The sequence below is a fragment of the Marmota flaviventris genome, chromosome 2 (assembly GCF_047511675.1).
Source record: "Marmota flaviventris isolate mMarFla1 chromosome 2, mMarFla1.hap1, whole genome shotgun sequence".
NCBI lineage: Eukaryota > Metazoa > Chordata > Mammalia > Rodentia > Sciuridae > Marmota > Marmota flaviventris.
Genome location: NC_092499.1, coordinates 46,870,740 through 46,896,841, shown reverse-complemented (window position 1 = coordinate 46,896,841; position 26,102 = coordinate 46,870,740). Strand labels below are relative to the sequence as shown.

Here is a 26,102-nt window from a genome sequence, read left to right as displayed (position 1 = left end):
TTCTTATTTAGAACCAGTTCCTCACCTGCCCAGATTTCAGACATTTTCCTGTGCTCTTAAAAAGCTGGGGGACCCTGGCACTGTTGTATTCACATGTAGTAGCATGTGAATTCATATGTTGGAAACAATCCCCCAAGTCACTTTCTGTATAGAAATATGAGTTACAAATAACCTTCTCTCATTTTGTGTTTTTTGTCATTTCACCTTCCTTGTGGTTTCTTTCAACAAATAGAAGTTTTTTTTCTGTTAATATAGTCAACTTTGTTGTTAAGATAGTCAACTTTGTTATTTTGTATTATGGTTAACACATTTTGTGTCTTGTTCATTATTCTTAGATCAAAAAGACATTCTATATTTTCTTTGGAAAGTTTAAAAAAATTCCATTCCTATTTGTTTAATTCATCTCTGATATATTTTTTCATAGGGACTAAGCATGCTTTATCTTTGTTGAAAAGTCCATTTCTTCCCAGCGATTCTATGATGTTATCTTTGCCTTATGAAATTTCCAATATGCCTGGATCTGTTTCTGGCTCTGGGCTCTCTATTCTGTTCCATTAATTGTTTATTATTCTTTTTATATTTTTATTTTTTGGTACCGGGGATTTGAATCCAGGGCCTTGTGTAATGAGCTACATGTCAGGTCCTTTTTATTTTTATTTTGAGAAAGGTTCTTTCTAAGTTGCCTGGCTGGTCTTAAACTGCAACTCCTGCCTCAGCCTTCCTAATAATAGATTATAGATATGTACCACTGCACCTGTCTTCTATTTGTTTTTGTACCAATGTTGTACGGTGTTACTTTAGATTTATGGTAAGCCATGCTGTTACATTTTAGAATAATTTATCAAGTTCTATAAAACTATGTCAAAGTTTTGATTGAAATTTAATCTAAATTTAATCTAGTCATTTTGGAGGGATCAATATCTTTACAGTGTTGTGTGTTGTGTCTTCCTATCAATGAAAACAATAGTTCTCTGTTTCTCAATGAAATTTTATAATTTTTAGATGCCACCCTTGCATCTCTTTCTTTTATTTGGGATTGGGGAGGTACTCTGGATTGAACACCAAGGGGTGCTTTATCACTGGGATACATTCCCAGCCCTTTTTATTTTTTGAGACAGGGTCTCACTAAATTGCTGAGGCTGTTTTTGCGCTTGTGATCTTCCCACTTTAACCTCCCAAATCTCTGGATTACAGGTGTGCACCAATGAACTCTCCTGGGTTTTTTTTTGTTTGCTTTTATTATCTTGCCCTTTTAATGGATCTCTTATCTTTGCATATTTTTCTGCATAACACATTACCCTCAAACTTAGGGAACTAAAATAACATCATATATTGTTTTGTGGTTCATGGAATCAGGACTTTGGGGAGTGGCTTGGTTGGAAGTTCTAACCTGAGGTCTCTTAAAAAGTTGACGTTAAGATTCAGGCTGAGGCTAGAGGATCTGCTCCCAAGGTGGCTCCCCAATTTGATGTTGGTTATTTGCAGGAAGCTTTGGTTCCTTGCCATGTAGACCACTGACAAGATGGCTCGAGTGTCTTTACTGCTGATTCACCTGGAGTAAGGGACCACAGACCAAACTGTAAAGTGCAGTATCTTTTATCTTTTATGACAACTTTGGAAGCAAGACATTGTCACTTTTGCCTTATTTGATTTGTACTAAGAGTCCAATAACAATTCAGAGAGGGAAGATGTTACATAAGTGCTTAAATACCAGGAAGCAAGGATCACTGGGGCCATCTTGGAACCTGGTTACCACACTAACCTTCCAGTTTATCTGAATGGAAAGGTGTAATGACTCTTGTAAACCTTATCTAAAACAGTGAATTATCCCCTACCATGTGAATGTGATATGCCAATGTTTATTCACTGTAAGAGGAGTCTTCCATTTGTGCTATGTTGAAAGTTCATTTGAAACCATGTAATTAGACCATTGAAAAATATGTTGAAATGTAATGAAGACATTCTTCATTTCAGTGGTACACAAATAGTCCTTAGCAGCCTTTTATTTTAGCCTAATATGTAAGGGGTCAAGAAATAGATCAAGGGGGCTGGAGTTATGGCTCAGTGGTCGAGCACTTGCCTAGCATGTGTGAGGCACTGGGTTCGATTCTCAGCACTACATATAAATAAATTAATAAAATAAAGGTCCATCAACAACTAAAAAAATAATAAAAAAAGAAATAGATCAAATGACTCCAGGTATTTAATTAATTTAAAAAAAATTATTTATTTTTAGGTACTAGGAATTTAACCCAGGGGCACTTCACCACTGAGATATATCCCAGTCCTTTTTATTTTCTATTTCGAGACAGGATCTGGCTAATTTGCTAAGTCTAGCCTTTAACATGTGATCCTCCTATCTCAGCCTCCTGAGTGGCTGGGATTACAAGCATGCCCTGCCAAAGCATCAGGAGTTTGTAACATTCACTTGAAAAATCTCTGCCCTTGGAGATTTTAGTAGATTTCTCCTGGATTCTATTTTAGGCATTTAGATATCTTTCCCTTGTTCAGTGGATTCCTCACATTAGTGCCCTACACTTTTTGGTTGGTCTTGTTGGTTTGGTGTTATGCACACACATACACAGATGAGCCTTTACTTAAACTAAACATATTCTGAACCTAGTAACTTCACTAAGGTTTAGGGTGGAGTATCTGCAAGGAAAGAATTCTGTTGCATAGCTCCTGTCAGGCCTCTGACCCCTCTGTGTAGACCCTGTTTCCTCCTGCTTCTCTCCCAGTACTTCTTTGTAAAAAAGAAACAGTCAAGAGCTTCCTTTGTCTTCTTCTCAGGTCCACAAACAATCTCGCAATATTTCAGAGCAGGAGTTTCTAAAATGTGGTCTTTGGGGCCAGGTGTGGTGGAATACACCTGTTATCCCAGTAATTTGGGAGGCGGAGGCAGGAGGATCAAAAGTTCAAGTCTAACATGAACAACTTAGTGAGACCCTATCTCTAAATAAATAAATAGATAGATAGATAGATAGATAGGACTAGAGATGTAGCTCAGTAGTAGAACACCTCAGGAATGGTACAGTACCCAGTAACACACATGAATGTATGCATGCACATGCATGCGCGCGCGCGCGCACACACACACACACACACACACATGTCACACATTTTCACAGTTTACCCCTAGATATTTGGTTTGCTGTTGCAAATGGCATCTTTCATCCATTTTATTTTCTAACAAGTTAAAACTGAAGGAAAGCTGTTGATTGTTGGAAATGATTGTTTTTGTTTTTTGGTGCTGGAGACTTAACTCAGGGGTGCTTAACCACTGAGCCACATCCCCAACCCTTTTTATTTCTTATTTTTTAAATATTTATCTATTTTAAAATATTTATTTTTAGTTTTAGGTGGACACAATATCTTTATTTCATTTTTATGTGGTGCTGAGAATTGAACCCAGTGCCTCACGCATGCTAGGTAAGCGCACTACCACTGGAGCCACAACCCCAGCCCAAAATATTTATTTTCTAGTTGTAGTTGGACATAATACCTTTATTATATTTATTTATATGTGATGCTAAGGATCGAACCCAGAGCCCCTCAGGAGCTAGGTGAGCACTTTACCGCTGATCCACAACCCCAGTCCCAGTCCTTTTTATTTTTTGAGACAGGGTCTCACTATAGGGCCTTGCTAAGTTGCTGAGGCTAGTTTTGAACTTGGGATCCCCCTGTCTCAGCCTTCTGAGCCACTGGGATTATAGGCATGTGCCACCACACCTGGCTAGGTTTAAATGTTTAAATTTTTCTTTTGTTTTTTATAATTTCTTTACTTCTTTCACTTCGTTATCAAGTCTTTTTTTAAAATTTTTTTTAATATTTATTTTTCAAGTATCAGCGGACACAACATCTTTGTTTGTATGTGGTGCATGAGGATCGAACCCGGGCCGCACGCATGCCAGGCAAGTGCGCTACCACTTGAGCCACATCCCCAGCCCCAACTCTTTTTTCTTTCACCATTCAAACATCTATTACCCTTCTAGTTTTCCCAGCTAGTCTCACTGGGGCCAGGTCATTTTCATTACTTGTGGACCATTATAACCTCCTGGAAATGTTTTTTTTTTTTTTTTTTAAGAGAGAGAATTTTTTAATATTTATTCTTTAGTTTTTGGCAGACACAACATCTTTATTTGTATATGGTGCTGAGGATCGAACCCAGTGCTGCGCACATGCCAGGCAAGCGCACTACTGCTTGAGCCACATCCCCAGCCCTGGCAGTGGGTTTTCTTGCTCCCAGTCTCTGCTTCTCTTGTTGGCTCATCTTGTAAACATTAAGCCCCTTCCATGGGCCAGGTGCCAGGCATTTGTAGATCAATGTCAGGCCGTGCTCCCAAAAAGCTAAGACAAATGGAGATACAGGTAAGCCTATAATCATAATATTATGGTGGCATCTGCCACCAGAGTTTAGAAGAGGAAGGCAGGATTATGGCCAGCTCTAAAGGAGAGGTAACTTATGAACTGAGTCTTATAGGATTAGTATGAATTGGCCAGGAATTCATCCTTGTGAAATTGTAAACTCTTTCTTTCTTTTGTTTGTTTGTTTTTTGGTACTGGGGATTGAACTCAGGGCACTCAACCACTGAGCCACATCCCCAGCCTTTTTTTGTATTTTATTTAGAGACAGGGTCTCACTGAATGGCTTAGGGCTAAATTGCTGAGGCTGGTTTTGAACTCACGATCCTCCTGCCTCAGCCTCCCAGGGCACTGGGATTACGGGTGTGCGCTGCTGTACCAGGCTATAAACTCTCTTTGACCATACTCTTCTTTTAGAATTTTTTTCTCTGAATATAAACTTTCTACATATTTTACATTTAAAATATATTTTTGTTTTAAACTGACACATGGCAATTATACGTATTTACAGTGGTACAATGTGATATTTCAGTACATGTATATAATGTGTAATGATCAGATCAGGGTCAGTGACACATCTATCACCTCAGACATTTATTAAATGTCCTAGCCCATCTAGACGTCCCAGACCCGTAATCTGGCAAAGCTAGGTTTATCAACCCATTGTAAGAGAATGTACACAAGAGTACCAAAGGATAGAGTCAATGTAGAATTTGCTGGACGGATACCAATTAAAATGAAGCAATGTTTTGACAACCTGAAAGCAAAACTAGGCTCCTATAAAAAGGTCAAGGTCAAGTATGAATTGCAAAGTGGCCTTAGGATGTTTAGATATGGAGTGCTATGTCCACAGACCTCTTTCCAAAGCTTTGCACTGGGTTGTAAATTAAGGCTACTTCTGAATCAAAGTGACTTCAGGCAAGAGTGAAATGCTTCAGTCCTACTGATAAAATTTCAAACAGCAAAGATTCTGATAATCTATGATTTTAGAGAACAAAGGTTTTCAGTCAATACAAAAGTAGTGCTCTAAGAAGGGGATTGTGTTGATACTTCATAGCTGTAATGTGTTACTGGGGGAGTCACCTTTTTGTTTATTTTGTAGCTACCTTTATTTGTGTCAGTTTTCCAAGCCTGGACAATGAGGAGGCAGATTTTTACTTTTTTAACTATGCCCATATTACCCAGCTTCTTGCCTCTGCAGTGGTAATGGCATTGTATGTAGTAATAACGGAAACCACCGGCTTATATATCTGGGCTGTGAGCTTCCCTGAAAACTGGGCCTTTGAAAGACTCTCTTTGTCCTGACAGTTCCTGGCACACAATATTGAATGAACTCATAGATGAGTCACTGGGGTTACTCACCCTCTAATTTTTACCAATCTGAAACTTTTTCTCCAGATCAAAGTTGACGTCAGTGAGCACCTCCTGTTGTCTGGCCTGCACATGCTCAAAATCCCAAGGCTTGTAAGCGCTTTAGACTCCCGTTTTTTGCTGGATCAGGAAGAACAACAGGGCAAGTCATGTACATACATGTCAACATCCGCCAACTTGAATGTTCACGCAGAGCCTTAGGCCTTGCTTTGAACTTCTCACAGAATCTCCGGCCCGCCCTTAGAAGCAACTCTCTGTAGTAGCTGCAGTGGGAAAGTGTGATGTTCTCCTGGGGCATCCGTAAATAGAATGCAAAATAGTAAACATTAATCATGGATTTCTCAATTTTGGCACTCACAGAGTCTAAAAGAAGCAGTCTCATATTTAAATGAATTCTTAGCCGCTGAGATTACCTCTATTCGTGTATAATTGTGTTGATGTAGGAATGGCCAACAAGAGTCATTTTAGAGACTCACTTTCAATCTGTGTGGCTTTTCCTAAGTCTCTTAGTTGTTTCTGGGTTTTAAAATTGCTAGACGGGTGTGCCTTCCCCAGGATTTCCATACCTGTGCAGAACTGCTGGCTTTTGCAGGGCTTTAGGCCCTAGGGCTAGAGAGTCTCCTTTCTCTCTTACTTTAGTAAGCTGCTTTATAAAGTACCTTTAGCCTTACAGTATTTAGCTTATAGTTCACAATTACTTTATTAGCTCAAATGTAGAGGTTACTGCTTAACTCATTGCATCCCTAATGGAACCATAACACACATAAGGCAGCTTTCCTCTATACAACCATGGAGGTGGTAAACACTTTCTAGGGAGGATTGAAATACATCTTGTGGCTTGAAACTGGAGTTTCCCAGAGACCCTTCCACAGAGGAACCAGACTTGCATAAAATGCACCCTTCCACAATGTGTTGTGAATGAAAGAATGATGTTCATGTTTAGGTAATACAGAAAACCACCCAACCAACTAATCAACCAACAAAACAACTTTGTGAGGCCCTAAGCAACTTAGTGAGACCAGGTCTCTAAATTAAAAAAAAATGAGGGGCTGGAGTTATAGCTCAGTGATAAAGCGCTTGCCTAGCAGGTGTGAGGCATGGGGCTCGATTCTCAGCACTGCATATAAATAAATAAAATAAAGATCCATCAACAACTAAAAAAATAATAATAATAAATAAAAAAATTAAACACTTATGTGGCTCAGTGGTTAATTCCTACTACTAGAAACCAAACCAAAAACAAAACACACACATACAAAACAACAACAAAAACCAAAAGAACTTTGTCCTTTACTACAACTTTATCTTAAATTTTTAAATCATATAATTTTTATCAAGTTAATATATAAACACTTTGAAAAATAAAACAGTACTAAAAAGCAACAAAACCAGCATTCCCTTTTGTGCTCAAAGGCATCTATTTACAACGTAGTTTGGTATTCACTTTCTCTAACTAAATAATATGTTTATATTATGGGTTCTTGATTAATCAGTTTTTGAAAATAATGTTTACTTTCTATTATGGTCAACAAGAATGGCTCTTATAGTTCACCTTATCTCAATATGAATTCAGCACAGGAATTATTTTTTGAATCCATATTAAGTGATTAGGATGGCTAACTAAGCATGTTAAAATGGTTACAATTCCTTTCCTGTACATTTTGTTTTTCTTTGAGTTAAAAATTACATTTGTTCTCATTAGCTTAATTTTCTTGAGCATCTGACTATGTTTATTCACATATTCCAATTGCCTCTCAATGAATCTTTCTATCAAATCATGATCCCTTCTATGTTTTCTTTCCTGGAAAAGGCCCCTCCAGAAATGTTCAACTTACTTCTAGTCTCTAACTCTGCTGTATACTTGTCATTTAGGACTTCCCTCTTAATATAATATGGGGAATTCTCTTGACCTCACTCCTATGTTGAATCTTATGTTCTGAATTCCTTGTCTTATTTATTTTTGGCTTAAGCCCTCTTTTTCTTTTGCTGTAGTATATCCTCTAATACCTTACATGAAAAACTGACTTTATTCTTTCATCAAATTTAATTGATAGTTTGGTAGGTTAAAATTGATGGGTGAAAGGATTGGTGATATAGCTCAGTTGATAGAGTGCTTGCCTCGAATGCAAAAAGCCCTGGGTTCAATCCCCAGCACCACATAAAAAATAAACAAATAAACAAATAAAATAAATAAATGCTGTCCATCTATAACCCCAAAGTAAAAATAAACAAATAAATAAAATGTTACCAGACAATTTAAAAAAATTGATGGGTGAGAGAGAATTGGGATTTGGGAATGGAACCACCATTTGACCCAGCTATCCCTCTCCTCAGACTATATCCAAATGAGTTAAAAACAGCATACTACAGGGACACAGCCACATCAATGTTTATAGCAGCACAATTCACAATACCTAAACTGTGGAGCCAACCCAGTGGATGAATGGATAAAATAAAATGTGGCATATGTACACAATGGAATATCACTCAGCAGTAAAAGAGAATAAAATCATGGCATTTGCAGGTAAATGGATGGCATTGGAGAAGATAATGCTAAGGGAAGTTAGCCAATCCCCAAAAAACAAATGCCGAATGTTTTCTCTGATATAAGGAGGCTGACTCATAGTGAGGTAGGGAGGGGGAACACGGGAGGAATAGATGAATTCTAGATAGGGCAGAGGGGTGGGAGGGGAAGAGAGGGGGCAGGGGATTAGCAAGGATGGTGGAATGTGATAGACGTCATTATCCAAAGTACATGTATGAAGACACGAATTGGGTGTCAACATACTTTATATACAAACAGAGATATGAAAAAATGTGGTATATATGTGTAGTAAGAATTGTAATGCATTCTGCTGTTATTTATTATTTTAAAATCAATTAAAAATAAATTTAAAATTTTTAAAATTATTTTATTTATTTGTATTTTATTTTTTGGGGGGATACTGTCAGGTGGACCCCGGGGCACTCCAAGTCCTCTTTATTTTTATTTTGAGACAGAGTCTTACAAGGTTGTTCAGATTGGCCTAGAATTTGCGATCCTCCTGCATCCGCCTCCCGAGTTGCTGGGATTACAGGTATGTATTATTGCACTGAACCATTTGTTATTTTTAATTATGCATATTTATGAGGTACAATGTGGTAACTCAGTACATGTATATAATGTATGACGATCAAATCAGTATAATTAGCACTTCCATCTTCTTAAATATTTATCACTGCTTTGTGTGGGAACCTGTCACATCATGTGACCAGCGTTTTTCTCTCCTGATGGGTTGAGGCACTGTCGGTCACTCGGTCACTCCCCGTGATCTGGCCGCTTTTAAGTAGCTGAAGACGGTAGCCCCCATCTTGAAAATAGTAAAAATGCAACCAAATGCGTCTTCATGCATAGGCACGCCTTCCTGTAGCCCCATGGGTCGAGCTACGTTCACCTGTTCCTTTGTGATTTTACTCCTTGTCCTGTTTGGGATAGAATGTTCCATGGAAACACCTTTTGTGTGTCCCCTTCTATTATCTGCCCTTGGGTGTAGTCCACCTAGATGTCAGTCAACCTGCTGACAGCAGACATCATGAAGCTAGACTCAGCCCCTTGAAACCTGACCCCTTGCCTCATTTGAATAGCTTCTCCTCAATAAAAGGGATCAGCACAAGCGCTCTCGCTCTCTCTTTCTGAGGACCCTTAAGGTCAGAGGAGCTGTCACAGCGACCCCAAAGAAAAAGGTATTTCTGTCTCTTGTGTGGTTATTTCATGTGGCCCAGTTCCCTTGGAGTGACCCTGAGTGTTTAAGTCATGAGGAAAATGACAGTTTTGAGAATCTTTGAGCCTTTGAAGCTCTTTCTTCTAGTTCTTTATAAAGTAGACAAACAATTTTTATAAACCATAGTCACTCTAAAGTGCTGTAGAACACAACTTACTCCTCCTATGTATTCTGGTTCCCATTAATGGATCTTTGTCAAACCCTCTCCCCTTTCCTAGTGATCACTATTTTTCTCTCTAATTTTTTCTCCTTGTGGTTCTGGAGATCAAACCCAGAGCCATACACATGCAAGCACTCTGCCATGGAGCTATAGCCTCAGATTTTATATTTTATTTTTAAATTTTGAGATAAGAGTCTCACTAGGTTGTATATACTGGCCTCAAATTCATGATTATCCTGCCTTAGCCTCCCTCCTGAGATTATAGACATGAGCTGCCATTCCCAGCTTTACTTTCTACTTTTTGGAAATAAAAAATTTCAGCTTCCACATGTGAGAACATGTGTTATTTGTCTTTCTATTCTAGCTTGTTTCACTTAACATCCTTCAGTTTCATTCATTTTGCTGCTAATAAAAGTATTTAATTTCTTTTTATGGCTGAATAATATTCCACTGTGTGTGTATGTCTGTGTGTGTGTGTGTGTGTGTGTACATTTATCTGTTGAGGTTCTTATTGGTTGAATCCATATCTTGGCTTTTGTGAGTAGCGCTGCAATAAACCTAGGAGTGCAGATATCTTTTTAATATACTGACTTCATTTCCTTAGGATACATACCCAGAAGTGGTATAGTTGAATCATATGGTAGCTCTATTTTAGTTTTTTTGTGGAGCCTCCATACTGTTTTCTGTAATGACTGTTATAATTTACATTTCCACCAACAGTGTAAGAGTTCCTGTTTCTCCACAACCTTGCCAACATTTACCTTTTGCTTTGGCTTACTGATTATAGCTATTCTAACTAGAGTGAGATGATATCTCAATGTGGGTTTGATTTGTATTTTCCTGATAATTAGTGATATTGAGCATTTTTTATATATTTGTTAGATATTTGTATATCTTCTTTTAGTAAATGTGTATTCAAATCATTTGCCCATTTTAATTGGATGATGGTGATGATGATGATTTTGCTCTAGAGTCTTTTGAGTTCCTTATATATTTTGGATATCAATCTCCTTTTGAACAAATAGTTTACCGCTATTTTTCTCCCATTCTGTTGATTGTTTCCTTTGCTGGGAAGAAGCTTCTTAGTTTGATATTATCCCATTTATCTATCTTTGCTTTTGTTGACCATATCATTAAGCATTTTAAAGGCATTGCTCCTTGTATTCTATCATCTGAGGATGCTATCAGAAATCTGATACCATTTTGATTTCTTTGTATGTGACAAAAGTGAGTAGTGCTGTAACAAACCTAGGAGTGCAGATATCTTCACCCCTTATGAACTGGGATGAAAGGAAACCAAGAATAAGATTACTATAAGATTTGTGATATTTAGTAATTTTTTAAATTAAATATTTGGTTAGAAAAACATGCTGAACTTGGGGTGTTAGATTCCATTAATTTTATTCATGCTATTCTTACCTCTAATTGGCATAGATAATCAAGATAAAATTTATGTTGCTAGATGCATCTGTTGTTTATTAAGCCACTGAGATATTAACTCCAAACTCTTATTGACACACTGAATTGGTATACTGTGACAGCTTAAAAGGAATCTAAAAGTAGATAGAGTTTACTTTTTAAAGTCTGATAAATATGAAGGTTATAAATTAAAACAACCACAAAAATCTGATTGATGACTTAAGTCAATGTGGCTAACTTTGAAGTAGAAAAATTTACCAGGAAGAAAAATTTTATGCTACTTAAAAAATGTATATAGGTGACTGTATGACCAATGTGATTCTGCAACCTGTACAATCAGAAAAATGAGAAATTATACCCCATTTGATTCAAATGTATGAATTGTCAAGATCATTGTACTGTCATGTGTAGCTAATAAAAAAATAAAAATTAAAAAAATATATTTTTTAAAAAGCTAAAAAAAAAAAAAAAAAAAAAAAAAGCTAATTAAGGTAGGGCTTAGAACCATGAGAAAAATTTACCAGTGCATTCCTTTGTTATTTTGGATATAGAACTTGGTTTTATTTATTTATTTTTTTTTTTTGATGCAATACTAGGAAAATTTTGGAAGATACTGCCATTTTTACTTGAAAATGAGAATCTGGTATTTCTGTATTTTATCATTTTCAATAAAACTTATTAAGTGTTTTGAGAAAAAGGCAAAAGCAGAGACTTGGGGATATAGCTCAGTGGTAGGATATTTGCCTAGCATACATAAGGCCCTGGGTTAGATCCCCAGCAGTAGGGTGGGGGTGGGGGTCAAAATGCAAAAGTACAAGTTCATTCACAATATGGAATGCCTTTATCTATCCAGGCTGCTCACTCCCCAACTCTGAAATGTGGGCAGTGAGAGAAGAGGCCTCAGTTACTCTGGCAAGCTAGCTGGCCTTGCTTCTTGAAAAGCTTCCTTCTTGATATCCTCTTTCCTGCTGTCTGCCTTAAAGTCTCTGGCCTCTCATTGCTTGTCTCTTGTTGGCTCCTCTTCCCCTTCCTAACTTACTTGTTGAAGCTGGAGTTTCTTGGTCTTGGTTCCAGGCTCCTGGTCTGGGATCCAGATGTGTACTTGGATCACAAGCGCCTCAAGCACATTATGGCCATATGGCTCCTGCCACTGCATACTTTACTTCGATCAGATTTTACCTTTATTTATTCAATAAATATTGACTGAATGCTTAATATGTGCTTAATGTCCCAGTTTCAGGAAAGCCTTGTCTGATGTCCTAGATTAGATCTGAGGCACCCTTGTTATTAGGTAAACTATATCCTTCCTGTTGGAGCATCCAAAACAGAAATTATGTGATTTTTTTTTTTTTTAAGTTGGTTACAGAGACAGAGGATTGGGGCTAGTCACGGGGAGGGCTATGTCCATGGAAATCCCCAGGCGTCCTCAGCAGAGGAGCAGAAGGAAATGGAAGATAAAGCGACTAGTCTAGAGAAAGCTGAAGAAGCAAAATTAAAAGTAAGGTTTTCTCACCTGAGCCAAAAGCCTGGCGGCTGATCTTTTTTTAAGGAAATGATTGCAGAAAGGGTAAAAATATTTTAATTCTGGGGATTACAACATGGCAAAAGCAAAGATGAAGAACAAGCAACTTCCTCCGCAGCCCCAGATAAGACAGGTGACTGGTGACCACATTCTCACTCTACAGGACCTTCCTTCATGGAAACCATCCCTTGTTAGCAAGCTGGCTGGCTGATTTAAAGAGCTGACCTGCATAAATTTACTAATTCCCACAATTTCTCCTTAATATGTTACTTATTTTCTTTTTGTTTCCTTTCCTTCACTAAGTCATTTGAGACTGATGGCTTTGCAGGTACAATAGTGTGTGCTGCTATTTTAGGGGAATATACATGTGTAGAGGTGATGATTAGTTCTAAAAGTGCACTATGAAAAGGACATGTTAGAGCAACATAAGAAGTAATCTACTTGAAAATATTTGTATATATTTCCTAACTCCTAGTGTTACAATTTGTAATGTTTTGACTTTTCTTGCTTCATCTTGATTGTAGCTTTGTGTGTTACTCTTATTTAATGTAACCTTTGCATTGATTTCTTCTGTCAAATTTTCCATTTGGATTTTCCAAAACAGAAGTTTAAGACTTCAAGTTGGAAGAAAGGTCACATAATGCAAACACACATAGAAAGACTCCAAAAGATTTGTATAACTATGCTTGAACTTGAAGGGCCTTGAATCTGTTTCAGCTTTAACATTAGAATTTTACTTGGCAATATTTGCCCATTGTGGTGTAACTTACAGGACTTCAGTGCTTAACAGCTGCCATTGAAGCTAGTATTCCTATTTAGTTCTGTAGTGTTGGATACCTTTTGTTGTTGAAGATGCAAATAAAGTATGCCTGTGCATTGACTGTTGAATTCACTTTGGGTCATTTTTGCACAAATAATAAAAAAAATCCATCCCTCATAAGAGCCACAAGAACAGGGTTAATGCCTATTTTTCATGGTATCCCCAAATGCTTGGTTCACAGTAGATACTCAATAAATGTTTGTGGAATACATTTAAGAGGATTATAATGGAAATATTATAAAAAGGATTTAATGGAATTATTTGTAACCTAGTTGAGGAAAGACAACATTTTCACTTGTAACAGTTATTATGAAGCAGTGCTGATAGAGAGGCGGTTAGACTTTTATATATATATATATATATATATATATATATATATATATATATATATATATATATATATACCAGGGATTGAGCCTAGGGTTACTTAAATGCTGAGCCACATCTCCAGCCCTTTTTATTTTTTATTTTTGAGACAGGGCCATGTTGCCTAGGGCCTCACTAAGTTACTGAGGTTGGCTTTGAACTTTCTATCCTCCTGCCTCAGCCTCCCAAGCTACTGGAATTATAGGCATGCATCACCATGCCCAGCAGTAATTAGACTTTTAAAATCCTTTCTGATCCTCAGACTCTATGACCATAACATGCAAGTTAATTTAGAGTACTCTGTACACTTGGGTAATGAAAGCAAAGGCATGCTCAAGTTGGGTATGGTTAATTTGGGAATGTTTTCTAATCCAAATAGATAAATATGAGCTCAGTGTAAAGCAGTGTTTCTCAATCTGGTTACTACAGACATTTTTGGGCCAGATAATTTTTTGTGTGGAGCTGTCCTGTGCATGATATGGTATTTAACAGCATTCCTGGTTTCTACTCATGAGTTGCTTCTAGCAGCCATCTGTTCTGACAATCAAAAATGTCTTTAGGGGCCGGGATATAGTTCAGTGTTAGAACACTTGCCTGGCAAGTACAAAGCCCTGGGTTCAATCCCCAGTACAGGGGCAGGGAGGGAATGCCTCTAGATATTGCCAAATATTCCCTGGGTGCAGAATCACTCCTGATGAGAACTGCTGATTTAAAATTGAGTGAGTAATTCCAATGGCTCTGGAGGCTGAGTCAGGAGGATTGAGAGTTCAAAGCCGGCCCCAGCAACAGTGAAGTGCTAAGCAACTCAGTGACCCTATCTCTAAATAAAATACAAAATAAGGCTGGGGATGTGGCTCAGTGGTTGAGTGTCCCTGAGTTCAATCACCAGTTTCAAAAAAAAAAAAAAAAAAAAAAAAGAGTGAGTTGAGTTGCCTGAGGGAGAAGATTTCTGGGAGTGAAAGGTGTAGAAGTACTGAATTGGGAATGAAGAAACTATGTTTAAGAGATGGGAAGATTCTCTGGTTGAATGCAGAGTATCAGGATATAAACTTGATTAAGCTGGGTAAGAGAGCTGAATTCTGTTTTTTTTTTTTTTTTTTTTGGTTCCAGGGATTGAACCCAGGCCTTGTGCATACAAGGCAAGCACTCTACCAACTGAGCTATATCCTCTACCAACTGAGCTATATCCTCAGCCCCTAAATTCTGTTTTTAAAAGGGTTGTTTTGGAGCATTGATTTATGAAAATTGCATGTTCTGTGGAAGTAATAACCATGAAAGACAAGGACAGCCTGCTGATGAAATAAAGTGATCTCCCTGGAAAATGGGTGGAGCTCTTTTCTGGGCTGGGTGCCTCCTACCTGTGCCCTGATGGCCCCCCAAATGACCCTTCTCTCCCACACCTTGTCAGGGGTAGAACAAGTCTTACCTAGTACAGTGTGCCCAGCACATTGCTAAATTTAATTAAATGAACTCTGAGCTGAGCTGATCTGAACAGGATAAAGGAAAAATCCTACCTAGAAGGCAGATATGAACATTTTAGTTTGTTGGTTTAATGAATATCCCACCAACTACTTGAATAACGGCAAATCAGACACTTGCTTTCTTAAAAGAAAACCACTCCCTTGCTATGTGAGGTGATAAAAACCTGTAATCCCAGCAAGTAGATTATAAGGCCGAAGTAGATAGATAGATTACAAATTTGAGGTCAACCTGTGCAATTTAGCAAGGGCGTGTCTAAAAAATTTTTTAAAAGAGCTGGGGATGTAGTTCAGTGGTAGAGTACTTGCTTAACATGTGCAAAGCTCTAGATTTAATGCCTCCTAACACAAAACAAAATGAAACAAAATAACAACAACAACCCTCCCCTACCCCCTCCAATTCCTTGCTAGTCTTCTTAATTTTCCTACTTTCTGATTTTTATCTTTATCCCAAGTTAGATGAAGGTGACAATTTCTGGCTTAATTACTTATGACTCTTATTTAAGTTAACTCATTTTACATCTTTTTAAAATCAGGGGATGATGTCTCTGAAATAATTTTATTTATTTATTAAATATTTATTTATCTTTTAGTTGTAATTGGACACAATACCTTTACTTATTTATTTTTATGTGGTGCCGAGGATCGAACCCAGGGCCTCACACGTGCTAGGCAAGTGCTCTACTGCTGAGCTACAGTCCCAGCCCGAAATAATTTTATTTTTAAAACATGAGTTTTCTTCATCATACCCAAAGTAAGTATAATACTATTTTTAAAAATATGCATAACAAAATAGTTTATGTTTTCAGCCTTTTTCTTTTTTGATATAGAAGACTTAACCCAGTGGTGCTTAATCACTTAGCCACATCCCCATCCCTTTTTATTTTTTACTTTGAAACAGGGTCTTGCTAAGTTGTTTAGAACCTCGCTAAGTTGCTGAGGCTGGTCTTGAACTTGTGTTCCTCTTGTCTCAACCTCCTGAGTTGCTGGGAATACAGGCATACACTACCACGCTTGGCTGTTTTCAGCTTCTTGACTTTTCTTGAGTGTTTACTGTGAGCAGAACATGGTAGGTGCTATCAGAAAAATTGGTTTTATTCTTGATAACAGTGACTTTTGGGAAACTGCTTATTTTTCTGATGCAATTCTTGCTAAAACATTCTTGGAACTCTTCATTATTTATTCATCTAACAACTATTTATTAAGGATATATTTTATTTCAGGCAATGCTGGGAACATAGAAAGGAAAGGTGTAAGCTTGTCTTCCAGGAACTTGCTGAATGGTAAGCTCAACCTCCAACCAGACAGTGACAAACACAAGAAGTAGGTGCTGTAGGGAGGGGTATGCTAGGACTTGTGTCCTTTTTGGGGGAATTGAAGGAAGCATGAAGAAGAAACAGTGGGGCAATTCTTGAAAGATGAGCTGGGATTCATCAGGAGGAGCAGCAGAAGGAATAATAGTTCTTCTATTTAGGCACAGGGGAATGGGAAAGTACATTTCACAAAGAGTAGTAATATTTCAGTGTATGTGGGGAAGAGAGGCCAGAGTATAATCATGAAGAACCTGTCCTGTCCTGATGAGATGTGTCCTGATAAATTGTGGTAAGATTCTTGGAGGATTCTCTTCAATAACAATGAGGAAGAATGGGTTAGGGGACAAGATAGGAAGATAAGGGAAGAGGCTAAAGCAGCTTATCTGTTCAACATGGGTAGATGCCTGAGAGTGACTAGCCCCTCCCCCTCAATTTCTAGAGGGAGTCCAATAACTTTTATAGTGTTCAGAAATGTGATTAAACTATGTGACACTATGTGTCATGGTTTGGGTCTTAAATGTCCCCCCAAATCTCACATGTTGAAGACTTAGTCCCAATGCAACAATACTTAGAGGTGGGACCTTTGGGAAGTGATTGAATAATGAGGGCTCTGAACTCACGAATAGAGTAATCCATTTACAGATCTATAGCTTAAGGGAGATTGTCATCAAAGTGAACTCATTCTTTGCTTCCTGGCCAACATGAGGTGAACAACCTCCTCTGCCAGAAATTCCTGTTGCCATTGTCTCCCTTATCATAGACACCAAAGCACCTGGTCCAAACATGAATTGAAATTGTAAGCAAAAATAAACCTTTCATCTTTTTAAGTTGTTAATGTCAGGTATTTTGTTTCAACAATGGAAAGCTGACAAACACACTGCATATATATATGGCATAATGTAGCTATGTTAGTTTTCTGTTTCACTGATCAAATACCTGAGATAATCAACTTAAAAGAAAGAAAGGTTTATGGTTTATAATTTTGGAGTTTCAGTTTATGGTCGATTGACCCCATTACTTTGAGCCTGTGGCAAGGCAGTACCTCATGGTGGAAATGTGTGATGAAGAAAGCTGTCCACCTCATGGAGGCCAGGAAGCAAAGAGACAGGAAGAGGTCAGGATCCAAATATCTCATCCAAAGGCACACCCTGAATGACTTAACTTCCTCTCACTAGACCCTGCCTACTAAATTCTCCACCACCTCTCCATAGTGCCACAGGATAGGGACCAAGTCTTTAACATGTGGGCCTTTTTTTTTTTTTGAGTGTGTGTGGGGAGGTATTCCAGATCCAAACCCTAGCAGGAGCCTATAGTCCAACATGGTCTGCAAGAGCATGATCATTGAATATTTTCCATCAAGATAGAAAATCATAATCTAGTTTCTCTCACTCTCAACCCAATCAAAGTATGTGTTTAATCACCTGCACCTGTGGTTTGTACAAGCAAGCACCCATGATCAACCTCTGATATGGACCGGGAAAGAAAGGAGGAAGGTGGCAAGGACAATGGTGTCACTCATTGGTTAGGGAAATGATTATACATCTTGGTCAGTAACGTAAGGTGAGGGTAGGGGTTTAGGGGAGAATCTAAGATAATTCCTACATTTCTGGCTTGGTGATTAACTTTCTCTCTCTTTTTACCTTCTATACTAGGGATTGAACCCAGAGGTGCTTAACCTCTGGGCCACATCCCAGTCCTTTTTAGTTTTTATTTTGAGACAGAGCCTCACTAAGTTGCTTAGGGCCTTGCTAAGTTTACTTGTGATCCTTCTGCCTCAGCCTTCTGAGCCACTGGGATTACAGGCATTTGTAATAATGCCCAGGGATGATTGACTTTTGGGGGGGCTGGGAGGATTGAACTAAGGGGCACTTGGCCACTGAGCTACATACCCAGCCCTATTTTTTATTTTATTTAGAGACAGGGTCTCACTGAGTTGCTTAGTGCCTTGCCATTGCTGAGGCTGGCTTTGAACTTGCAATCCTCCTGTCTCTGCCTCCCAGGCACTGGGATTTCAGGCGTGTGCCACCACGCCAGACTAATTAACTTTTAAAATGGTCTTTAAAGTTGTTTTATGGGGTAAAGTGGTTGGCTTCATTGCTTCATCTTTTTTACTGATTCCATACAGCATGAAACAGTTTGGTAAGCTACATGCATCATGAGATTACTCTTTAATTGACTTTGGGATATTTACAAAAAAGGACCTACTTTCAAAGGATAAATTTCGTTCCCAGTATGAATTTGCAAGACAGCATGCCTAAGTTCTGTCTTATTCAAAATGTTTTCTTCTTTCATTTGGAACTAGGAAAATATTTCATAATTGGAAAAAAATCTAGTGAAAACTCAATCTTCAACTGAGCCACTGTGCTTACCAATCTAAAGAGGTTGGGCCTCTGTGTCTTTGATGCCTCTGGCTCATGCAGTTTTCTCTGGAATGTCTCCACATGATCCCTTGCTTTCTATTTCCAACTTTCAGTTGAGAAGACATATACCTTTCAAGATTCGGGTCAAATGTCACTTTTTCTACCAGGCTGTCTTGGTAACTTCATCTCTCAGGAAGCAAAACTCACCGCCTCTTCTGAACTGTTTATCCCATTGGACCTATTTTTTTGGCACCGGAGATTGAACTCAGGGGCACTCAGCCACTGAGCCACATCTCCAGCCCTGTTTTGTATTTTATTCAGAGACAAGGTCTCACTGAGTTGTTTAGTACCTCACCACTGCATTGCTGAGGCTGGCTTTGAACTCACGATCCTCCTGTCTCAGCCTCCTGAGTGCTGGGATTATAGGCATGCAGCACTGTGCCCTGCTGGACTGTGCATTCTTATGAGGAGGCCCCACATGCCTATCTTTGAATTGTCATCATTTACATACCTGCAGTCACAGCATAAATTTATTTTTTGAGTTGTAGAAAATTAGAAAGAGTGGTAAATGGTGTTCCATCTTCCTAAGAAGGTTGAAACATAGAACCTACCATCAGGAGGCTAGAAGACAGTGCGCAGACCAGGGGCAGAATCTCCTTTCTGGCACCTGGCACCAGAAATAGGTGTGGGTCAGGGAGGTCTGAAATGCAAACAGGATGGGCTGAGGCTCAGGGCTAGGATTACTACCCCTAGAAGGCCTGGAGGAACAGAGAAAATAGGCACCAAGAACAGACTAGGCATAGATAAAGGAATGCTTGGATAGTTAGGAAGGGGCTTAGGGAGCAGAGATAAGGCATTACCCAAAATGTGAGGGGAAAAAAAATCAGGTGTTGATCCATATTGTTGGCACAGAGCTGCTGCTATTATTGCCAAGAGATAGATCACTTTTGTTGTTAAAGGTTTAGAGAAAGCTTTATTTATTTTTTCTTGGCTTGCTTGGCTTATCTAAAGACTTTGAGACAACTCAGACATCTTCAAAATATATTGACACTGGTTGAATTTAAATATTGGTAGTCAGTTAGCACAAAGAGTTATTTTGGGATGTTATCAAAGATACTGATTCCGAGAACTTGTTAGGACAATAACAGATAATCTGGCCTTTGTTGTATACATAATTTATAAAATTAGGATGAATTAGAGTGGTGTCAGATAATCCAGTTTTTTAAAAATATATTTTTTAGTTGTAGATGAACATAATAACTTTGTTTTATTTATTTATTTTTATGTGGTACTGAGGATTGAACCCAGTGCCTCACACATGCTAGGCAAGCTCTGAACCACTAAGCTGCAACCCCAGCCCTAATCCGTCTTTTGTTGTACATATATCTTATTAAATTATAATGAGATTAATATATAATATGATATAATGATATTGGGCAGCTGCTCCTGAGTCCGAGGCCTGTGTGATAAACAATCTAGATGGGATTGAAATTTAGTAGTAGGAAGCTCAGCCTTTTATCATCAGTAACAGAAAACACTAATTTGCTTTAATGAGCATATGTGCAATTTAAACAAATAGTTGGAAACCACCTCTACCTTAAATTTGGGATAAGTGCTTTCAGAATCTTAATTGGATTAAATTATGTCCAGATCAAAAATTGCAATCCAAAACCTATTTGATATAACTTTTAGAATCATTTTGTTTTATTTTACCCAAGTGCTCACCTAGCACATCTGAGGCTCTGGGTTTGATCTTCAGCACCACATAAAAATAAATAAATAAAATAAAGGTATTGTGTCTAACTACAACTAAAAAAATATTTTAAAAAAGACCCAAATTGCTGGCAACAAAGTCTACTATAGCACACTGGTTGTTTACCCTCTTGATCATATGACTGAATGGGACATACAGCTTGCTGTCACTGTCCAGCCTTGTGAGAAAGTAGCACAGGATGGCCTATTGTTAGCTAGGGAAAAGATCAAAATTCAAAATTTGAAGTATGGTTATCCACTGAATATCATTGTAAAGTAAAATAATCCTAAATTGAAGCATCATAAATTGGGACTGTCTGTATAAGAAATCAGATCTCAGGGTCTACTATATGGCAGAGATTTGATAATGATTTACTAAATGTAGTATGAATGAATGTAGTGGTTAATAAACTTTCTTGTAGCACGTTTACCTTGAATTAAACGACTTGTCATATTAGCTGTATTCAATGGATTTACCTTTACACATAACACTGTGAGGGAAACTTCAGTTTTGATTCTGTCCCATTTTGAGGCCCGTGCATTTACTGAACTCTGTTCTTATTCCACAGTGGGAGTCTATTTGATTAAAATATGTATAAAAATTTTGATAGCAGTTCTATTATGAGTGCTTATTCTCATTTTTTTGTGTCTGTCAGTATTTTCTCTAATAAAAAGTTCAACAAGTTTCATCAAGCATTTACTGTGTTTTGAGACACTGCATAATGTATTTTGAGGGTTTTTTTTTTTAGTTTATAGTTATGTTTACTAGCCTTGCTTGATCCTTTTCTTCCTATACCAAACTATAGGATTAGCATTCTTTTTACTCAACTCTCACTCCTCTAGTCTTGTCTCTAGCCCCAGAATTCCCCTGTGTGTCACCTTCTTTACCTTATACATTCCCTTCATTACCCCTAGAACAGCTCTGTTGTCAGTACCCTGCCCATCCCCTAAAGGGGCTCAGGCCTAGAACCCAGAGGATATTCTGACTGCCAGTCTAGGAATTTCATGAAAACCGAGTAGGCGAGAGGAATCTCATATTTTTTCCACCCTAACATCAAGGGCTGACTCTGTGTGACCTACACTACCACTCCTACAGCACCTGGCAAAGGTTGGCACTTGATGTAATTTTAAACTTAATTATGCCTTTCTGTGAGACATGTAGGCACATTTCTTTTCAGATCACACAGACTCTGAGGACAGAGGTCATGTCACATTGTTCTTTCTGTGACTTGGCACTGGCACAGCTGCCATATTTGGGGCACAGGGTAATGAGCAGTAAGTGAATGGGTTGGTGTAATAATCGGGTCATTTGAGTTGAAAAGAATTTAAGTGAGGGCTGGGGTTGTGGCTCAGCGGTAGAGCGCTTACCTCTTATGTTCAAGACCCTGGGTTTGATCCTCAGCACCACATAAAAATAAATAAATAAAATAAAGGTATTGTGTCCAACTACAACTAAAAAATAATAAAAAAAATTAAGTGAAAGCTTTCAGGAGACAAAACGTGTTATTCTTTTCTTATAAACTAGAAGTGTAGTATGAGAGTTTTTATTTTTATTTTTTTAACTAAAAGTACAAAGAGATCTATGATTAACAAACAGGAATAGCCAGTGGTAGCAGGTAAGCCAAGTTTGGGTAACAATAGCCAGCTTGTTAACTAGGTAAGAATGAGGTTGTGTGGGTAGTATAAAATGGCAGATCCTAACAAGGCAAACCTGAGACACTTGAAAGAATGACTTGGTCAGTTAGAAACAAAAATAAGAGGGAAGGTGGCAGAGGGAGAGAAGGAATTAAAACTGGTATAAGATTTCTGTCTGGAAACTTGAGATATTTTGTACCACTAAGAGAAATGAGAAAAGTGGAAATAAAATTGATTTTGGGTGCAAGATTAGTTTGATCTTAATCAATCCTTCTTTTCTTTCTTCTTTCCTTCGTATCAGGGATTGAACCCAGGAGTGCTTAACCACTGAGCCATATCCCCACCCCCTTTTATTTTTAATTTTAAGACAGGGTCCCAATAGGTTGCTTACAGCCTCGCTAAGTTGCTGAGACTAGCTTTGAACCTGTGATCCTCCTGTCTCAGCCTCCTGTGCCTCTGGAATTATAATTGTGTGCCATCATGCACAGATGGTCTTGATTATTTCAACTCCAGTGTCCATAATTATTAAATCGAGGTTGTACTTGCTCTTTATGGGAAATGAGATGATGAAAACACTTTGTAAACTGGAAAGGACTAGGCAATTGTAATGTGTTTAAAGATACCTTTATCATCAGTGTATGTGTGTGGTTTTCACATTCATCTTTAAAGTGAGCCTACACCACATTATGATATATATGGTGTAGGCTCACCTTTAAAGATAAAGATATATATATATATATATATATATATATATATATATATATATATATATGATATATATATGTAATATATATATTATTTTTATATATACACACACATCTATATATAAATATTTTCTGCAGTAGTCAGAATAAATGCCTGAAGTGATGTTTGGGATCCAAAGGGAAGGAAGAACAAACTGAGAAGCAGGCATGAATGGGAGAGACAGAGGGGCCAACAGATCTTTAGGAATGGGGAAGAAAATAGGCTTTATCAAAGGAATCAAAGGAGGAGAAAGTTGAATAGTACAGTGTGGCAAAAATCAAGACTGAGAGAATTTTTAGAAGATGAAAACTCTCGGTGTCAAATGCTATAAACAGGTTGAGTAACAAGAACAATTTTTTTTTTTTTTAAATAAAATAAAAGACCTTTTTGAGACAGGGTCTCACTGTGTTGCCCAGAATGACCTTGAACTCCTGGGCTCAAGTCATCCTCTTGCGGGGCTGGGGATGTAGCTCAAGTGGTAGCGCGCTCGCCTGGCATGCCTGCGGCCTGGGTTCAATCCTCAGCACCACATACAAACAAAGATGTTGTGTCCACCGAAAACTTAAAAAAAGTCATCCTCTTGCCTCAGCCTCCGAAGTAGCTGGGACTACAGGTGTGTCCCACCATGCACAGCTAAGAGCAATGACTAAAACTTCATGGGAGGCTGGGGGTATGGCTCATGGGTAGAACACTTTCCTAGCATGTGTAAGGCTCAGGATTTGGTTCCCAGCACCACAAAAACAACAACAAAAACAACTTTATTGAATTTGGCTTGAAGGACGTTTTGGTAAATTTGAGTAAATGGTTTCAGTGCAGGGTTGAGAGAGCACTCAGAGTTTGTATATTTTGGAGGGGTGACTGGGACTGTGTCAAGATACCTGGAAAGAGGAGTGGCTATAGGTATCACCACAGTTGTTAAGTACTTAACAGCAAGAGGACAATAGCTTGGTAATTTTTTTTCTAATTCCCAAAAGGATTTGAGTCAGCAAATGGGGTGGGGAAGGGAGTGCAGGAGGAAGTTGAATGGGGACAGAAGATTGGCTGAGAGTGTAGAAAGTGGAGGTGGAGGGAGGGGAGACTTTTTAGGACTTGTAACAGAAGGTGATATCTACTGTCTAAGGGAGGGAGTAACTGCCTTATAGATTAGAGATAACTCCAGAGGCTAGAAGGAAATGCAAGATGCTAAGTATAGGATCCTGATACTTGTGAATGAGGGAAGGCTCATGAAGACTCTTTGGAGGATCTCCGAGTATTGGTCCAGGAGAAGACAGGCAAAACAGGAGGGTTTGAGAAGCTCTGAAACTGTTGTGGAACAAAGTGCTAGATATTTAACAATTGTTTCTTCTGGTATAAAAAACATACAAAAATTGGTAAATACTAGTGTTTGTTTTACCCAAATAAGAACTATTTGATTCACCCAAATGCAAAAATATATAGCAACCAGGTACTTAATAAATGCTGCTTGAATTAAGTTATATTTATTAGATATGAGTTAGGCACTGACTTAATTTATGAATACAGCTATGTAGCTCTGTAGGTGTGTGTTTCTTTTAAGGGTATGATAGTTTGCATTCTGTTTTTTTCTACACACAAACCCAGAACTAATTGTGCCACTAGCTTTTACCTAAGGCTCCACTTTTCAGAGGCCAGAGCATTGGGCTAATATGCTTTCCTATGCCCTTTTCCTCTCTGGGAAGAAGGCTGGAGGTTGGGTGGTCTGCATAGACTTAGGTTGCTTCCAAAATCTGCATCACTCAATCACTCAGGGCTGAACTTTGCTCAGGCACAGATTACTTCTTATTAACATGTATTTGAAAGACAAACTGAGAAACTTGAGTGAAAGTCCTGGCTTTCTTACTGGACTGCAATCAGTGGTTGCCTCAGCCCTGGACAACAAAAATTAGGCTTTCATACAGGTGTGCCACATACCTGAACTTGGAATATGGCACCCTTTTCTCTCCCACCTCATTCATTCTTCTACTTACCTTCAATGCTCAGTTCAAGCACTATTTCCCAGAAATCTTTTACAATCCCAATCTGATGTTCTCTAGGCTATTCAGACAACAAAAATACCCTTTACTGTAGCTGGTTAATTTGCCTCTCTTCCCTAGTAGACTGGGTACTTAATGAAGGCAGATCTCAGTCTATCTGCCTTGTTATTCCTAACATTTAGTTCATAAACAGCACCTGATATTTCTAAGTGAATAAAGAGTTATCAATCATGAAAGTTTTAATGTTTAAGCACTTGGCTATTGAACCTAGAAACTCTCAACGTTTAAACAGCAGTCCATTTATTGTGTCAGTCTGCATGCTAACAGTGCATGGCATTTCTGATGGAGAATGGAACGTTCCCAGTCTATTTGCCAGTAAGAAAATCAGGACATTTAAGAGTGTATCTCTAGGAGATATAACCACACACGTACTGATCTCAAACTGCCTATTAATTGCAGAACCCACTAGATCAGCGTGCTTTTCTTGATCTTGACCTACATACACTGTCCGTCCCAATAGCCGCTAAAGAGGTGGTCAGAAAAATTTTTATGACGAACTGTTGTTTTTAGGTTAAGCAGTGTATGGGTATGTTGGCCTACGTGAGTGTGTCTTCATGCCCGTGCATGGGTGGAGGAAGTAGGAGGAGGTGATCTATGCATCACTTCTAGAGAGACGCCTTTCCAGACCTCCTTGACATTGATCTCTTATTCTCCTCCTTTGCACAGATCACTGCTTTGCTTGCATTCCTGTGCTAGAACTAGATTGTAAATTGCACAAGGTAAGGAACTGAATGCATTCCCATTCAGCCCTGTAATCCTGCTGTCCAGAAAGATGTCTGAGGCATAACAAGTATTCCATAAATTCTTTTCTCTCATAAGCGCTTCTGGGAGAGTCTATAGGGACCGACCACCAGAGGGCTGGCCTCCGCTAGCTCCCGCAGCCAGATTCAAGGCCAGGGCAGGCCCAGGCCTAGGAGGGGCGGGACGCGGGGCGTAGCGCTGCGCGTTGCGTGTACCGGGTGCGGTCGCGTAGACCGTTCTTCGGCTC

General features: G+C 38.5%; 1 pseudogene; it reads left to right on the top strand.

Annotated features, from left to right (window-relative positions):
- Positions 1-12,490: 12,490 nt before the first annotated feature.
- LOC114088271 (cAMP-regulated phosphoprotein 19 pseudogene) lies at positions 12,491-12,806 on the top strand (annotated as a pseudogene).
- The last annotated feature ends 13,296 nt before the right edge of the window (positions 12,807-26,102 follow it).